This window comes from Lissotriton vulgaris, chromosome 12 (assembly GCF_964263255.1).
Source record: "Lissotriton vulgaris chromosome 12, aLisVul1.2, whole genome shotgun sequence".
NCBI classification, from domain to species: domain Eukaryota; kingdom Metazoa; phylum Chordata; class Amphibia; order Caudata; family Salamandridae; genus Lissotriton; species Lissotriton vulgaris.
In genome coordinates, this window is record NC_141700.1 from 153,152,285 (window position 1) to 153,172,521 (window position 20,237).

Sequence of the window (20,237 nt, forward strand, 5' to 3'; positions counted from 1 at the left end):
AGCGCCGTTTCCCTCAATACAGGGGTGCTTATACAGCAGAGAGACTAAGCAGAACACCAAGAACCAAACACTGTGGATCCCACTGATTGACACCCATATAATGACAATACAAACATTCATTACTCAACAAAGAGTATTCAAAGCCACACAACCTCTTTCTCCACGCCCCCTAGGATTTCCACCAGGTGTAGAGGAAATTCAGATAATCATCTGAGAGGCTGGGTGTCCAGCCCACATCTTGACCTTCCTGGAGGGGTGTGCCGTTAAAACCTTTGATAGCAGTAGATTCACATTTAATCTGCACAAATGTGTTTCATAGGGCCTCCAAGGCGGAAGTTATATCTTCAAGCACAAACACCAGAAGGTTTGACTGACTCAAAGCAGGGTCCCCCTTTCAGACCATACACAAAAGGGTAAAATGACCAGACACTTAAGGGGACTTTAAAGTTTTGCTCCAGGTTTGTGCCACAAAAATTATGCAAATCTGAGCAAAATATTTATTTGAAATTTGCTTTCCAGTGCAAAACTTGTTTTGCTTGAGAATGTCGCCTGAAAGCAACACAAAGCTGCATTACTTAGCATCAATTGGTTGGTACTGCTTAGGCATTTCCATTCAACCACCCATGTGTTTGGGTGCAAAACACGATCTACAAAAAAAAACCTAGACCAGGTTTTGCATAAAAAAGTAACAGCACTTTGACATTATCGAAAAGGAATGCTTTTATTCCTCCAACGTTTTCTGACTTTGCATGTGCTGCACTGCACAACACATTTCAAAGTTGGTCTAAGCAAAGTATTTTGTACTTGAAAGGTACCCTTCCATTGCACAGCTTTTGCTAGACAACACCTAAACACACCTTTGTGCAAATGTGTGTTTGTGGTGCTGGCAGCCCTATTAGGCACCAGTGCGAGAGCAGGATAGCACCACATCTCAGAGGATTTGGTGTGTCCTGCTCTCTCCCGCAATAACTTTGGCTGCTGTGCTGTGTTGCAAGACATTTTGGAAAATATTCCCCATAGTCTTTTGATACTATACATGATCCAATAGATCAGGGTACAAGACTCTACTGAAATTGTTGGACAAAAAAGGTGGATTTGGGACTAAAAGATGACGAAGAGTGGAATCCTTCATTTGTATCGGCTATTGCCACAGTTCCTCCAGATGAAGAGAATTTCTATAGAAAGTCTCAATCTGATACTTCTGAGTCCTAAATCAGTCGAAGCACTGGACGGAATGTGGACACCTGAGCACACATGGCAATCAACCAAGAATTCGACTTTTAGGATTCAATGCCATCAGGAGTCACAATTTAGAATAGATCAAACCAATGAGCCCTTTCGTGTACTAAGGGAGAGAAATATCTTGTTAGGGTATTAACCGGATTCCCAGCACATATATGAAGGTCTTCAGATTGCCCTGCAGCACTTCACCGGCCCAAATAAGGCTGGAATTTGGGCTCATCAGACAATCTATATTGCACCAGCTTCATATGCGAAGACCTGCCACAAACTCTGCAGTTCCAAGTCCGACTCATTAAACCATCTACTATGGTTGGAAATCACAACTCTTAATTCACCCTCCCCTCCTCTCGGCATATCTTGATCAGGCGATTGCGTTCCTGAAACCCGGGGACGTCTGGGCAACGCCATTCTCTTTTTCCAGCTTTAAAGTCATAATCAATAAGGCTATGCAGCAACATTCCCTCATTGAGGACAAGACCGTGCTAGGAATACTGACCCACACCATTCTTGTCATCAACAGCTATAGGGCCCTCAACCCGCAAACGTATCTAGCAGCTGGTCTGTCAAGACCTATGAAATGGCAATTTATACAGTATCATTTGGGTGATCTCCCAACCCTCGATTTGGTCCCAAGCTGGCAAAAATTGGATGAATGGTAGCAATGCAGGATACACAACTGCCACTGACAACATTACATGCACCTGTCCACTCTTGCTAACTGACATTTGTATGTGCCGAAGTGCTGTGATCCAGTACTTGCAAGCCCCTGACCTCATATTAAGCTCCCTTTTTGTAAAATATATGACTTGTGCAGCAAAGAAACTGAATGCACAACTGGCTGGAGCACCCATCCAGTGTCTTGTAAGAATAAAAGCCTTGTTTTTACATGCCGTCCCACATCCCCCTCATGAGCTGCTCGCTACAGTGTTAGCGTGAACCATTTTTATGATACGACAAACTCCTTATGAAACATTTCTATGAAAAATGTAATAACCCACCGTTAACTCCCTTGTGAGCTGCTTCCTATTGTAAGATCATTGAGCTCTTTTGTGACACGATTGAAATTTTCTATGAAATGTTTTAGATGTGCATCCATGCAATGTTTTTTAAATACTGTGCATCCACAAATAGTGGTTGAGGAACAACATAACATGTCTTTGGTAGTAACAACTCCACGCAAACAGTGGAAGACTAGAGTCAGAGACAAGAAAAATTGGAAGGAAAATCAGCATAGATTGAGAAAAACCTTGATGTAGGTCAAGAGATAGGAAGCCCAGATTGAGAGAACAGTAGTAGATGACCATTAGGAAACTGAGGCACACGACAACCAGAGAGAAAATATAACGAAGGGCCACTCAGTTCACATAGCAGATCCACTGCATAGGAGATAGTGAAACCTGTCGACAATGGAAGGAAAGTAGTAGGTCGTGGGATGAAGTTTTGATATTGATGGCTTGAATGCCCCATACCCACGACTTCCGGGCATACTCCCCACTAAATCGAGGGCTAATAGATTTTGAGTCACTACATCGCAGGTACATTTTCCAACCAATGTATCAGTAGTCACTACATATGTAGGGAAGCTGTATTATATATTGAGATAGATTAGATAAAATAAAAATAATAAACATTGAAAAGGGATCTTAAAACCATTAACAGATACACTTATGAGAAAGCGAATATATATGTATGTGTGTATATGTGTGTGTATATATATATATTTAAAAGATGATAAACGTAAGTAACAACACAAATAGAAATGTAAAGCCAGAGGAATGAAAAAGGGAAGGAAACCTAAGGTAGTTGGGTTAGTTCAAAAAGAAGTGTTACACTCCCAAAAAATAAAAATAAAATTGAAACATTGCCCCTAAAATAAAGTTTTTCATTCAACTAATAGTCAAATGGGAGATTGTATCTCAGGATTGATTATTATGCTAATCTATGAAGGGTGCCAGTTCAGTTTCCTCTTTAAGCTAAAAAAAATATTTTAACCGCTTCTGGAATATAAAGACATTTCCAGATTGAGTATTGCTAACAGTCAGGCAAGCCTTTGTTGAAAGGTCAGGGGGATATTATCAAACCAAGACAAAGCAACACACAGACTGGGCCCCACCATTGCGATTAATGTAAACCGCAGGGCGGCACCAGGAACCATTTCACCACGAACCTCCAATAAGATGAGTTGAGGGGTTACAGTGATGTGCATACTCCAAAAAAAAAAGACGAAAAGTTTGATAATCTCACTAAGTGATTCTAGGTGGGGCAGCTACAAAACATATGCATTATATCAGTCTTGAAAAATTGGCAGCGTGGGCAAGTAATGCCCACCGTCCCTCTCCATCTAGCAATTTTTCCAGGCGTTTAATACAGATAGTAAATAGCATAGTAGTATTATGCTTGTAGATGGGCTGAGAGTAATGGTATATTCTCAACAGAATCAGCTATAGAAGGAGATCAGGCAGGGTTGTCCATCGTCTCCACTGCGGTTCTTCCAAGTGTCCAATCACTTGCTGTAAAGAGATTCTTCACCTGAATGGATTTATTTACCAATGCCATTCTAACTCATCTATGTGGGCAATCTGATTTAATTTTTCATGATGTTACTAGGAATATTATGTCAAGGTTTTATCAGGCATCTTGTTTTAAGACAAATTAATCCAAGACTACATGTATGTGTTTAAAGATGATCAAAATAATAATGATAGGAAAAGTATGACTTGCTTATTATTGGCACATGGTAACACCATGAGATGGGCAGTGGAATTTTAAAACTGGCAAGAATAGCTCCAAGTATGCAAAACATTTGCAGTGTAGAACATGTAGTTTGTATTATTGGACAGATATTAAAGCTGGGGTCCATCTGAAAATACATTTCCCATTTTAGACTGTTTTAATATTACTTCAGATTTTGTACTTAAAGCGCAGAGAGATAAAAAGAAAATTCATATATGTATTATAGATTAGTGATTATGTTATAGGGCCAATCACATTTTATGCAGAATAATTAAAAAAAAAATCTTATGGGATTTTGGGTGTCAATTGGTACCAGCTTTTTCAACAAAGGTAAAAAAAATATATATATACTATTTTTCCATGGTAATAACTGTTTACTAAATGGACTTGATTAGTGCAAAATTTGTATCTCTTGGTGCAAACTTTTTCCAAATAGTTTCAAAACCCACGTTTAAAAAAATATTTTAGACATCTAGACTTTTTTTTTTAACGGATTGCAGTGACTCTACCTTATTGACTTATGAGATATAAGGACTGCTCGCAACGTGCTGGCATAGTCCTCTCCCCCAAGGTTTCTGAGGAGCTCGGCCTACAATAAAATTACATTTCTGTGAAATTTGTCTGCTGACAATAATTAATCCAGAGGCCATACTCACTAAATGCATTCCTGCATGCTTATTTCTTATATTTCTTTACAATCCATGCATTTATCAAAAACATGGTCTGTATTGGTACCAGTCAATACAGGTCATCCCTTTATATTCGTATTGATAGGAGGTATTGTCTGAACATATTTTAAACAAAGATTAATCAAACTTTGGAATATAAGTATAATGCGGCTCAACTGGAGCTACTAACTTTGGAATTTAGAGAATTTTATTTTGGGTATCAGTGCTTTGAGTACTTTTATGGGCAAAACCTGAAACAACCTTGATCCCTGTCCACTTCTCCCATATCTCAGGTAGACTATTCCAGCTTACCTGTAATGAAGGGGGTTCCTTTTCTACATTTGGTGACAGGCAGGACCACCCTCCTCGAGTATAATGCTGCTAGGGCATCTCCAGGTTATCCATCTTCTGAGGGTTTCACACTTATGTTCATTGTATCTGTTCAATCTTAAATATTTTTCCCATCCTTAGTTCCCACCATTAAGTGACAACTCAAGGGAGTTAAAACATGCAGCCTTGAGATACCTTCAGCACATAACCTGACAAAACCCACTTAAAGAGAGCACAACATGGGGATTCTTCTTGCATCAAACTAGTTTATGTGCCCTAGTAATTCGATCATGAATTCTCCATAGCTCGAAGGTGTCACATGTACAGCGGTCTCTCCATAGCTCTTTAGCTGCCATCACTTCTCTCTCTGTTGGTATTGATTTTTATCATTTCTGCCGTTCCCTCTTAAAAGTTTAGCAGAACAACTGCAGTATAGGAATGACCATCAACGTTGTAAAGGGTGCTCCTGGGCATGGCATTATCATAAACATGACGAGTCACGCGTGTTACCTCCTCAAAATAGCTTGCTGCACTTTTAATGTGTACAGGTGAGACTTATTCACACACACACCGGAATGTAACCTGGCTAAGGTGTGGTACCAGTCAAGTAAGGAATTCTAATATTGTTTTGCCCACTATACTCTAGCTGTCCTTTTGGCCCAAATAACCTAGTTAGTATATGACAAGATACATCTACAGCATCATGAGACAATAATAATAAACTGCATATCACATGATGTTAACACCATTCTGCGGTTCACTTCAATATAATTCAGGTATCCGCTCAATGCCTCTGATAGTCCCTTCTCCCGTTCACTCAATTAGTGGATCTCAAATGGCAGGTTAAAGGGGCACGCCCTGACAACGGATCCAAAGAGACCCCTCTTAAGTCAACATATTTGGGAGTGGGGTGGGAGGAAAAGCGATTGGAGAAACTGTTGGGGGACCCGTTCGAGGCTTTGGGACCAGACGTTATCCTTTCTACCTTGAGCAAATGGCCATTATATTTCTCAGTCTGTCAATCTCCAACCTTTCCCTCTTAAATTCCCTCTACATCACAGCTGCTTGGGCTCCTTGCATCTCCTTTACACGAATGACCAACTTCTAGGACTAATAGCCACGAGGACTTAGCGTTATTTTTTCAAGGATTTCTAAAATTGTAGAGCAGGTTTTTTGGGAGTAATCTAACCACACTCTGTAAGTTAGCGTGAAGTCGTTACCTTCAGTTACATTAAATATTACAGAAACTACATGGTTACTACAAGGACTCTTTGGTCATAGCCTTTACCACAGTCTTACCAATCTACACACTTTCACTGCTTAATTGATTTGACTTAAACAACTGCAATTCCACTACTTAGTTGATATTTGGAGGCATCTTTCAATATTTTTGAATATACAGAGACCATTTAGCAATACCAAAGATGGCACAACATGTGTTTCCTATTGACTAGGATTCTGGGTACCGCATTAGGCCTCCAAAGCCTCACTGACTTTCCTGGCTAGCTTGGGCCCAAGTGTTATGATTTTTCACCAGTGAAATGCTTCAACCATATCTCAGATGAATTGAAGGCTGATTGGGATAGAACAGAACACACATTTTACAATACCAATAAAGGGGGTGTTATGGTTATTACTTGTACAACACAAACAGTTATACTGAATCATTAAAGTCGTAATGTCCAGCCACAACATTCAGTAAGCACAACCAATACAATTTTTAAGTCCGGTTGCTCAGGTCATGGGTCGGTTCTGTGGTTCAGAAAAAAAACCACCCTGTTCCTTGGCGAGGGGTAGGAGAGAAGGAAAGGAGGGACGTCCGCGGGTACACTGGGAGGCTACACCTTGGCCTCAGCCAGAGGTAATAAAGTATTTAGTTCACAGTACAGGGAAGCTTTTCTAACACTTGGAGGGGAATAGGAAGGGCAAAATCAACCAGGTGTATTTGTTGCTATTGCCCTATTTTGCTACGAGGTACCATTATGTTAAAAAAGCAAACCATGGCATGTGTAACTTCAATTTTCCTTATGTAAACACCAATAAAAAAGATAAATCAAAATTAGGGAAATCTGAAATTTGCAATTCCAGCAATTTTTAAAAGAAGACTGTAGCATTTCTATTTCTACTGCATGACGGGCAGAACATCTGGATTTTATTAAAGACAGTGGCTAATATTATTAAAGATCCTTTATTTTTTATCTTACATTTACCACTCGCATGACAGTACAGTATGCAATTAATCATCTGCTTTGAATTACAAAAGGTATACATCTCCTATGTGGAATTGGACAAATGATCATTTCAGTATGGAACCAGGATTACCGAAGGCAATTGCCCCCGTATCGCCCGGGTCATTACGATTTTACATATATACTGAGCAGTCAAAGACAACAGCTTGGCCCAATGTACATTGCAAGATTTTTGAATATGTGAAAGGAAAAACTTCAACTTCATCCAGCGTGACCAACTTGAGTCTACACACATAATGACACTCAACTTTGTCACAGATGTCCGAGTGGCGCCACGCACCCATACATCCGCCATCCGCAAAGCATTAATACTAGTTCGTAATGCCTTTGGGGTTGTGAAGATTGCCCAACTACTGCAGTCTCCTGCCTTTGCCTCAGACAACTGAGGAGGACACACATGACTGTCGATAGCTAGAAATCTGCTAGCATTGCGTCCTAACTTTCTGCCACTGGTATTTGCGCAGCCCTAAGGTATCCTCCATTTGTAGTGTTGCACTCTCTGTCGCGCCCACACAAGGAATGAATGTACCTAAGCCTTAATTGGGGGAGAATCTGGGGTATTCCTCCGCTAGGTAATAAGCTGCTTAGCAGTTATAAAGCCCAGGTCGAGGAATCGAAGAGGAGTTGGCCTAACGGCTAGGGCGGTCGACCTCGAATCTGGGGAACGGGGTTAAAGTCACGGCAATGACCCTCAACATCCTGTGATTCTGGGCAAATCACTTAATCTCCCCGCGCCTAACAAAAACTAAAAATGAATGTGTCATCATGTAATGCAACTGGTGCTATGTAAAGCACTCTGATACCCGATTCAGGTCAAGTTCGCGCTTTATAAAGACCCACTACACACACACCACTCATGTGTGTAATGCTTGGAGTTCCGTGCAGGAGGATAATCGGATGTGATATCCTGCCAGTAGGTGTGTAAAGCAGCCATCGGACATCGGGGTGGGGGATGGACAAGCTGCCGACCAAGAGGGCCACGTAAGCTTCTGTCAAGAAATGAAGATAAAGGAGAACATTTGTGGCAACGTTTATTATCAACTGTGTATATTTGCTGTGTAACTAAGTTTTGTTCTTGCTCAGGCTATACCCCTTCTTTTCCTTATAATAGTGTAGACATTGTCTGCATTTCTAGTTTTGGGTGGATGGCCACTACCCATATCCTTGGAGAAACCAGATATTTGGAACCAACTTTTTTCATAACTCAGCGCAATTTACACCCAACCATCTTAGCTCTATTCTGCACGTAAGCTTGTAGCTCCGCCAACAATCCAGACTAATCCAGTGTAACTGAAGGCCCACACCAGTGGAATCAGGTTGGGTTTCGCACGCTGGTGGCACCCTGCACCTGTGGGGTTGAGGAGACACGGCACCGTGGTACTGTGTCCCACTGCGACAGCACTGGGCGGGAGAGGCTGACCTGTGGCCTGCAAGCGCCACTGCCTAGGTGATCGGCAGAGTGGTGGCCCTGGGCTGAGAAGGGCCAGAGAGGAGACAGGCGCCCCCGACCATAGATCAGCGTGAGAGAGGGGGGTCTGAGCAAGAAGACCTGCAGTGCCTGCCGATTGCGTCCTACCTGCTGGAATGGAGCCGGAGCTGTGCTGGGGTGGCACGGAGGTCTGCGGCTGGAACTAAGAAGCGGTGTTGGTGAGGTGAGGGCTCAATATCCCCAAGGAGACAGGTAAGCATGGCCCAGTCAAACCCCCACCCCCAGAGGCCTTGTGGTGACAAGGACCACGGGTAAGCCTGGGGAGACGGCTACAGATGCTGCGGCAGGCCGGCTACCTGCTACCACTGCACTAGGCCACTATGTTTGCGGTCCCAGGAGAGAGGAACCCCCTGCTCATAGCCCACTATTACAGCTTGTGCCAAACGATTAGACAAGACAATCACCCCCCTCCTCATCCCTCCCTGACAATCAGACAACCGGGGGGGGGGGGGGGCAAGCACCTTCTAACTACTATGTAGGATGCCAACAGCGAAGGCCCCTACCAGTACCATCTGCACAATTTGGCAGGATTGGACAGACCACGGGGGCACGATCTTGCAAGTCTCCTTCGGCACACCAGCGGTGGGGGCAGGCTGGTAGACCCCATGGGAGCAGCACCTACTCCCTAAGGGAAAAGAAGTTGGGAGGCACCCGGAGGATTGGCAGAGAGTGGTTTGCGGGCACTGTGGTGCAGCACGCACTCTGAGGCAGCCCCCTCCATCCACCCCTCTCACATAGTGTATTTGGGGCTGGACTATGGTGCAGGGTTATCCAAAGCAACGCCATCTCACTTTTGGCAAAACCTCATCTGTGACACAGGGGAATGAGATGGCGGAAGAGGGAGGGAAACCAGGAAGTGCTGGGGCAGCCAGCAGGACTAGATGCCCTCATACTAGATTTGTGCTCGGGGTTCCGGACGATGGAGGGTCGATTTGAAGTCCTAGACAGAAGGTTGGATGCTATGAGCGAACGCATAGATCGGCACAAACACAGACTAGATGCTGCAGAGGTCAGGATATCGGACCTAGAAGATGGAGCAGCGCAGACAACCAAGAAAATAGAAAGCTTAGATAAGATTATGAAAACCATGGCCCTGTAGAATGAGGACTTAGAAGCAAGGGGCAGAAGAAAAAACATTTTCATCCTTTGTCTTGCAGAGAGCACAAATACTGCTGGGTTAGACTAGTTCGTTGAAGGCCTGCTGATCAACCTCTTCAGCAGGGGCCCCTTCACGCCCAGATTTATGGTGGATCGAGCCTACCACTCACTGGGGGAACGGCCTAATCCTGGTTGCCCACCTGGACCTCTGATTGCTAAATTGTAGAGATGGAGACAGTCCTGCGACTGGCACGCGAAAAGGGACCACTCCGCTGGTAGGGAGCAACATTAAGCATCTTCCCAGCCCTTTCAGCAGGCCCGAAGGATGTTTATAGGGGAGAAAGCCACGCTTTGAAATCTGGACCTACGGTTTGGCGTGGTCTACCCAGCGCGCCTCCGAGTGGATGTGAATGGCGAGCCAATGGCTGCACAAGATTTCTGTTGATGCTACTCTGCGGATCATGATGGACAGGAGCGTGCTGACACCTCAAACTCTAATGCACCAGCTGAGGCAGTGTCTGCTATTGAGCACGGGTCCAAGCGCATGGCACAGATCCAGCTCTGCCTGACCAAACTAAAGGTACAGAGAACTAGGGACTAGGAACTAACATTAACTGTGGGACATGCTGCAATATCACCTGCACCACCACTTGTGGTGAACCAGGTCACCAATACTCCAACTACTGTGCGGTCATTTGTAAGGAGATGGAGGGTGCATTGCCACCCTCCCGTTTGCAACTACGCAAAAAGTTTGCTTAACTGGGATTGTTCATTTGGATTTAATGACCAAACTGTTTCTATTGTTAACCCTTTGGGTGGGATGTAATCGGATCAAGACATCGGGGGATGGGTGGGAGGAGTTGGGGTGGGAAAGTTGTCACTTGTTGGGACTTTTTGTCAACACATCTAAGTTCCATGGATATACACTTAGCCTCAGATATACCTACGCCTACATGTAAAGCATGACGCCGAGTCACATTGACAAACCGATTCGCAAATATCACGCTAGCGACTTGGAACATAATTTCTCTTAATCAACACAAAAACAAACAATTCCTGTGGTGTTTATGTCACCAGGTGGATATTACCTTTCTTCAGGAAACCCACATGCCTTCTTCCCACCCTCCCCTCCCCCCCCAAAGTCTTCCCAATACATTTGCCTCAGTGTGGGGCCAGCACAGATTTTACTCAAACTATAGCTCCTATGCCAGAGGGGTCTTAATACTGATCCATGCATGCATACCTTTTCACACACTAAACCATCAAGCGGATGCAGAAAGGAGGTATCTCATGGTTATCGGGCACCTATTCTGACACTCGGTCACGCTTGTGAATGTATATTCCCCGAACACAAACAGACCAGAATTCTACAAGCGCTTACAGACTTCAATGGAACACCTGGACGCAGACTACATCTGTATGGGGAAAGACCTCAACATGTTACTTAGTCCTGAATTAGATAATACTGCTCAAACCCCTTACACAAAACCGTGCGCGAGAAAAGCTCAAGGAATATGCAACACGCTGTCTCTGGCGGACGTGTGGCGCCAGCAACATCCTTTAAAATGTACTTACACACACCATTCGACACAGTAGGACACCTGGACCCAGATTGATTATTGGCTGCACACCCCAGGCCTTTCACCGTGGGTGCCCTTCATATTGCATCTATGTCGTACACTAGTCGACCACTACCCGGTAACACAAGCTATGAGTCCCCAGGGTGGAGGGATTTGAGAAAGTATGGAGATTCCCAAACATGGCCTTACATGAATTATTTTGTGCTGAACTCCACACCGCCATAGAGGAATACTTTGAGCTTAATAAAGGTTCAGTGGGCACATGGTCGACACTATGGGAAGCCTTTAAGGCATATGCTAGAGGGGTCTGCATAGCCAAACACGCAGGTATACTACGAGATCTACACAACACACTAACCACTATAGAACATGAGCTAAGAGCTGGAACGTGCGCACCGCGAGAACTAGGCCCCAGACGATCTTTCCAACCATGCCAAATTGTTGGAGGACTTTCATGAGCCAGCTGCAAGAGAAGCACGCTACCTAGGGAAATTCGCCATGGCCAGACGCTACCGGGCTAGAGGAAAGGCCTGGGAGAACACTAGCTAACCTATTGGGCTTATAGCAGCCCTTGTCATTGTTAAATGCAGATAACAAGATCTTAGCGAAAATGCTTGCCACCCGCCTCTCGCTCCTTATGGAACAAATAATCTCACCTGCTCAGTCGGGATTTATCCCACACAGATCCACAACTATCAATCTACGCTCCCTTTTCGCGTCATAAACAGAACTGACCTCTCAATTACAGCAGTGGTGGCGTTATTAGAAGCGGAAAAGTCATTCAATTCACTGAAATGGGATTTTTTGCATGCCGCACTACAAAAACTGGGGGCCCCTGCCGGGTTCTCTGCACTTGTCAAAAGCACGCATCCACCTAAATCGGCACGATTACATCAAACTTCCATCTGTCGCAGGGAACTAGACAGGGTTGCCCATTATCACTGTTGCTATTTATTATAGCGCTAGACCAATTGCTATGATATTTGCAAATAAAGCACCTGCATAGAGGACTACAATTTAAACCCAGGCGGCTATTAGTTATGGCGTATGCAGACGACTTCTTTAAATTCGTCACCCAAATGATAATCTAGCTCCAATTCTTTATGAAATAACAAGGCCTCCATATAAATTGGGGCAAATAAGAATTGTTCCTTCTCACAGCGGCAATACAACCTGTAACTAGTGAGATGCCCCTGATGTGGAGTGACACCACGAAATATCTGGGAATACATCTACACCTCAGAAAAGACCAAATATTGAGGCTTAACTATGGCCCGGCAATGGTCAAGCTAACGGAACGAGTGGAGCGTTGGATCAAACTCCCACTTTCCCTAGCGGGCCGGATTGCAATTATTAAAATGATAGCATTACCTCACATCTTATACCTTTTCCAGAACATCTTTATACCCTTACCAAATACGTTTTTTTACCATACGGAGGTTCTACCCTTACTAGACTCGTAATTGGGGGTCGGGGGGGCGAATACAGACAGCAGCGCATTGGCTGGACCACGTTGACCCTTCCATATGAGCAGGGAGGATTGGGAGTACCTAACCTTCACATATACTATTTAGTTGCACAGTGCAGCTTTGCAAGACACTGGTTCCACCCAGATGTGCGATTACCGTATGCCAGACTAGAGGCAGACCTGGCGTTACTGGTGCGGCTAGCGGCTGTACTGCCGGCAGGCCTGCCACGAGACCCACAAGATATACAAAGTCTCTACCACTAGCTGGGCATGGATGAGATTACTATGCAAACTAGGTAGACAACTATTATATTCACCTGCAATTCCCCTAGCTGCCAACCCTTGGACACCCATTACCCGAGAACCATTAGTACAAAACACCTTAATGAGATTCATTAACCACCTTTGGAGATCTCTTCCACAATGGGCATATAAACATGCACACTGAAGAGACACGCTTCTAAAACGCTCCCTTAATAGACCATTTCATGCAACAGCTAAAGAGAGCTCTTAAGGCCCAAATACCAACCTATTCATTAGAACCTGAGACATTCCCACCACTGACACTGCTGATTACAGATACCATAGGGACCACCTAATTTCTAAACTATACCACGCAAGGATAGCCCTAATCCCCGCACAAGACACCAAACTCTGCGTAACATGGTAACAGGACTTATAGCAAACTTTATCTGACCGAACATGGATCTGCTGCTGCACACAGACGAAACATATCAATGAACCACCCACACAAGCTTAAAGACTAAGTTTATACGGCGGGCATACATCACACCAGCCAAACTTCATAGGCTAGACCCTAACCACTTGGGTAATTGTCCCAAATGTGAAGCTCCCATGGCAGACTTCCTACATCTGACCTGGACATGCCACAAAGTGGACTCATACTGGCATGATATTTTCCAGACAATATCCCACAAGGTTCAAGTCCACTGATGGCACTGCTGGGATACGTCTGTGAGCTCCCTAAATCTGTGCGTAGGTATGTAGCCATAGCGCTACTACTAGCGAAAAGTGAACTGGCTATATACAGGGGTAATAAGCATCTACCAGATAGACATACATGGATTGAGAGCCCGATGCATTGCGACATAAATATAAAACTCAATGCCTCCCTACAACCGCCCACATCCAGACCCGTGATATTTGGCAACCACTGAGGTCCTACTTACTCTCAACAGACAGCGACAGGGAGGAACGGAACAGACTGGTAACACAAGCTCAATAATAGAAATGGAGACTGTATACAGTTGTACTGCACACTATAATCATATCGCGCTTTGCAAGTCACAAATACGATGAATGTACATATTGGATGTGAGAACTAACATTGTACTGTTGGAATCCATGTTACATGAGTATGCATTATACAAGATCGAAATGGGGCGGAACACACAGAACTGATGTATTATGTAATGTTGATTAGTTGAATTTTGGGGAAAAAAGTAAATAAAATAAAATCGCACATCGGAGGCAAGCAGCATATGTCCCATGAAAATATCGATTTATTTTGGCTGGTGTTAGGTACGCTCTGTGTATGATGTAAAATTGTATGAACCGGAATTTCGCATTCCGTGGGATGTGTGGGGGTCCTGCCAAAAACAATGTCCACTCACTATCTGCCCAAGGACGATCATGGTCTTCCTCCCATTTGGCTCATAAGCGTGTCAGCAGAGGTGTCAGTAACGATGCAGTTCACCAGTGCACAATGTCACTACCCGTCTCCATAACCTGTAAATACTGTAATACTAAGTGTGGTTGTAGTTCAGTTGCCAGATCGCCCCATGCTCGTGTCATCGTGGCCAGCAACGAATTATGGAATACGAATTGCTCCAGTGGCAGGTCTGCGCTTCCCACCAGATCTTCATAGGACAGCAAGACACCTTTGGCGAACATATTTCCCAATGTATGTAGCCAAGCCGCATGCTAGATTGTAAGCTCTGACCCAAACGTGATGGCACTATGCCTGGGTGTGCCTAGAAGGGGTAGCGTAAGTACGTTTATGATCACCAAACGCATCAGGTATAGGCTCTGACGGTAGCAGCGATGCGCAACAGCTAGTAATAGTGGTCCCGGTGTAGTGGTTTTAGTGATCGGGTGAAATAGGTGATGGATATTAGGCATCGTCCAGATCGGCAACATAGTTGATGTATCAGACAACTGTGGGCCTAAGAGCCTTTTGGCCACCCATTGCAGCTGAGCTACCAGGTAATATATTTCCATGTTAGTTGCTGCCAACCCTCCCTGATCCAGAGGTGACTACAGTTTCTTCAACGCTAGCATAGTGCCCAGTGGAGAAATGTAAATGTGGCTCAATGGTTAGAGCGGCAGACCCTGATGCAGAGGTCTGGCCCGGGACCAGGGTTCAATTCCCCGCCTTGCCGGGTCTTGGGCTCAAAATTCCACGGACCTGATAATTCTCGCCTAGGTGCCTATTCCAATCATTGAGTCCCACTCTGCAACTCTGGGCAATAGCTTGCTTAATCTCCACAACGGCCCCCACAACGCTAAGGATGCCTGACCTCCACCTTGGGGGTGCCCAGGAGTGGACGCCTCACAGGGAAAGCCAGGATGGGTTCCATAGCGGTATTCGTACAAGCGCCTTGAGACCCTTGTGGGTGAGTAGTGCGCTATACAAGTATCAATTTACAATTTTTTCCAGATAAATTTGAGCACTTTTTGTTTAAGCTCATTGAAAATTTTAGCTGGGACGTAAATGGACAGATTCGAAAATAGTACAACAGTCTAGGAAGGATAACCATCTTTAATAATGGATCTGACGGGAAACATCCGTTACAACGCGGATGTTTCAACGCGGTGCTGCTACGACGCGTCCGTAACAACGCAAGTCGTTACCACGACTTGCGCTGGAGGGCGCTAGAAGATTAAAAATAGTAAATTTACTATTCCAACACCTTCCCTAGTGTCCACGGGGACTGGTGTTAGAATAGTAAATTATACTATTCGATATCCGCGCCCCCAACGCAAGTCGTGGTAACGACTTGCGTTGTAAGGGACGCGTTGTAACAGCACGCGTTGTGACGGTACGTGTTGTACCGTCACCCATCCGATCTGACCCATCACAGATAATGGTAACGTCTTGCAGAACACAATTTAAGATTGAATGGAGGAAAGCACCCTTGTTAGGTTGCCGTCAAGTAGATCCTCCGATGAGCGGTATATGCGAATGCCCAGATGCAAAGATACTTTATTGCTATCAAACACAGCTGAGCCCTTTAAATCCTAGTAACATAGAACTAAACAAAATTCCACAAGCAAAAAAACCCAGCATCACCGACCTTGTTCCTTCTTTTATAACAACTGTAAACGACTGAAACATGTAAAATATATATATAATATACAACATTTTCAAACAAAAGAATACTGACATTTCTTTCAACTCGAAAGTCCATACATCAACAAAAGACAGAAGGTCCAATAGATTTCCAAATAGGATTCTCGCTTTGTTCCAATGACTTCTCACACTTGGTCTGAAAGAATCAACTCAGCGGCTGGAAACCGGGAGGGATAATATTAGCCTTTGTGTCTTTAATAAATTCCAGATTTTCTGCCCACCACGGTGTGGAAAATCTACATTATGCCAAAACAAGAAGGTCAATATTATGCAAATCCAAAGCCTCGCACCCAAACAACTTGTAGCTCTCTCCACAGGTTTGCAATAGAAATGTCTAAGCACAGATTCCTTTGACCAGTCAGCACAACCACATTATCTTGCAAACTGCCACCCATCTTAAATGCTTTCAAAGCCGGAGAGGCCTGTACTGAATGAGAACTAAGCGCACCTTCATCCACACCAGAAGTCATCATCACTTCCTTAACCCATATCGCAAAAGTTGGAAGAGAAACGGAGTTGCTCCTGAAGGTTTTAAGGAAACTGTCCTCCCCTCATATGCCTTAGCACACTGGACCACGCACAACCTCTCGTAATTAAAAAAAAGTATACAAGATAGAATAAGAATTTGCCTTAGTCCAACGAGTCAAATGAAAACAAACTCCTTCAAGTGTATGCATTCTGCTAACATCATCCAGAGCTCTTACATCAGACACTATGAAAAGACATGGGTCCTAGTAACGCTGCAAGCTTAAACGTTAAACTTTAAGTTAAGAATCTCATTACTACCCCAGTTTTCCAAAAATCTCAACACCCTGATAATATCCCAAAGCAAATTACATCTGGAAACGGGAGATTTACAAATCCTAATACTTTATAACAATCTCCTAATCATAACATCCTGACCAACGAACACTCCATTGTCCAAACTATGGCTAGCAGCAATAGCTGACCTATATAGATTAGCCATGTAGGCCAACCCCTTCTGAAATAGCTCAGATAAGAAATTAATCACTTGCACCACATCAGCAAAAATGGGACTTTGATCCTTTTCCAAACACCATTGTCACGATTTTCCCCATGCCAATCTATATGCCTCCTGAGTGTCTGTTGCCCACAACTCCTTGTGAGAAGTTGGCCTGATATATGATGTTTCCAATTCTGGAACCACCTTGTATCAGTCCAAACAATCCCTTATGGTGTCAGGTTGTAAGTCAACCTTGTTAGACAAGCTATCCTAGGGGTAGCCTTGACTAAGCAGCCTTAAAGGCTTAACTTAAGAGGTCGTGTTAAGCGAGCTGTTTTACCACATACAATCCTGTAATATCAAATGAAAGGACACCACACAAGTATATATTATAAAAATATATGTGTTTATTTCTAAAATAATCCCCAGTACTCTTTATGAGCAAAGGGGCACAAGCGTTAAATCAAAAGCACAGTATAACATACAAAGTTGCACAATTATGGATGAGGGCGGGTGGCCACTCAAACCATATACTAAAAAAGTGGTATAGGTGATACCAATCGAACAGTGGTTAGGCCTAGGGCCTAGGGAATCGCTGGGAGCAGTCTGGACTAGCAATGCTGAAGTCGGGAAAAGCCCGCGGGATTCGGGTGCAGCACGTAAAGTGCGGCTTGCACCAATGCAATGTCAATGGTGCGTAAAAGTTACACAAAGTTAGTTTAAGGATACTTCCGCTGAACCTAGAGGAACAGAACTTAAGACACAGACCCTAGAGGTGTGTACCAGTGTGGAAACACCGGCGTTGCAATGTTACCTCACCCACAGGAAGCGGGTGCACAGGGTCTAAGTGGCGTCGGGTTTTGACACACAGGCTCTTGGTGCTTGGAGCTGAAGATGCTGCAGGCGATGGGAAGCAGAAGTGTCCGGTGTGATCCAAGGGTGGATCGAAGTCGAAAATTATCTGAAAGCAGAGGGGACAAAGTCTGGGTCACTCAGCAGTGACCAGGGTGGAACCAGGATGGAACCAGGCAATGTCGGGCGCAATCCGATGGTTGTCGAGGAGCTTCTCTCCGCTGTCACGTGGGCTCTGGGGCATCTGCGACATCCAGGAGCAGGTCACGATCTGTCCCACACAGGCTCTCGCCGTCAGCGCCGTCGGCTTCAAGATTGGAGCAAACAGCACTTGGCAAAAGCAATCCACGCGGAACCGGGAGATTGCTTCTCACTCAGACCAGGAGGGTCAGAGCGGGGGCTCCTTTTCACAGGAGCTGGTGCAAATCTGGAGCAACCAGAAAAGCAGGTCGGTTTAAGGTTTTCGTCGGCACAGGGGCCACAAGCCAGCTGGCAAGTGACCGGGCCAACGCGTCGAGCCAACACAAGCAGAAGGGCCCCACGCAGCACTCGTTGAGTGTGGAGGGGGTAGCTTTGGTGCAAGTGTACCTCAGGGTTCGGGCTTCTCAAACCCCGGTGCACAGCTTCGAGGGTCACTAGTGGGCTGCGCAGTCAGCGTCTCGTGGCCTTTTCAAGATGGCGTGCCCCCCGCTTCCGGTCGCCTCCACGGGTCTCAGCCCTGCAGGTACTGTGGATCGGGTTGAAGGAAGGCAGGCAAGCTTGATCTCGTCGATCTGTCGCTCGAGTTCCGGAGGGAACTGCAACAAAGCAAGGGTCGAGGTGCTGGATGGTGCCTGTTTGCACAGGGTGGTCACACCTTGACCACAAGGGAGATTCTTCAGTCTTCTACGTTGAGTAGGATGTCGAAGGGTCCAGAGTTTCGTTTCTTATGTTTCTTCAGGATAATCTGAGTTGCATTGGCACTGCTCCCACTCTTATTTGAATCTGGTGGGCTGGATTACCTGCTAGATCCCCTCCTATGGGTGGGACCCAGGAAGGGGGTGGATACACCCCTTTCCTTTGATCCTGGCCGCACTGGGACAGGGGCTGGTGTGCCCCAGAACCGGTTTGGCCGGATTATGCAAGGGGCAGCCTTGTGCTCCCCAGGCAGTGTCTGGTTTCTTTCAAACCTCCCTGCTACAATCCACTATCTCCTGTCTGGGGTGGTGTGACACCGCCCTGCGACAGGAAACCCTTTGTCCAGGCCACCATCTGCTGAGTTTCGGTCAGCAGCAGGAGGCCAGACTCGTGTCTGTGGCAGAGGCATCCATTTTGTGGATCTGAGGCTCTTTTAAAATCAACCGCGTTTAAGTAAAGTAACATGTCTTCTCCCTCTAGAGGTGTGGAATGCTACCCCCGTCGCCAGAACTGGCGAGGGGGTAGTATTCCAATTCGTATGACACCTTACACGACATGTTTTGATAGAGCCAAACCAAAGTTGCTATATAACCGCGAGGATTATAAGGCACTTAATAGTATATGGTATGGCATTATCCTGGATCAGCTTAGGGAGTTGTTCCCGACAGCTGCAGACAGGCTCAGCTCATGCCAGAGCTCCATCTCACATAAAACCACGCACTCTGCCTCCAGGATTGACGAGGCCTTCCATAGGAGTGGCTCACAGGTTTATATGTGTCCAGATATAGGTTTAGATATAGGTATACTATATCTAAGCAAGGGGTGATTACACCCACTTGCCCCAGCTGAGTGATCAGCCAGTTGTGTCAATTTAAGAACCAGCCAGGGGTGGCAAAAGATATGCTGCAGCACCTGGTAGGCCTTGGTGGCACCTATGCCCTGAGCACCTATAGTGCATGGTACAGGGGCTGACAAGGAGTCCATTTCCAATTGTGGTATGTACCTATAGCACATGTATTATGAATTTAGAGAGAGAACAGCAGGCTGTGGGTCTGATTAGCAGGTCCACAGCCTCAGTAAGTCGAAAAACAGTGAAGCAAAAAGCAAAAAATGGGGTGACCATAGGATAGCAGACCCTACTCTCCTACACACCTCAATAAGTCTAGAAGCTTTATTATAAAGTCCTGGCTTCCGCCAGACCTCTCTGAAAGTCTACAAGCCACCAGACTCAAATATCCTAAAGTGACAAGATTGTGAACCGCTCCTTAAGGGTCTCTGAAAACACCTTAAAACC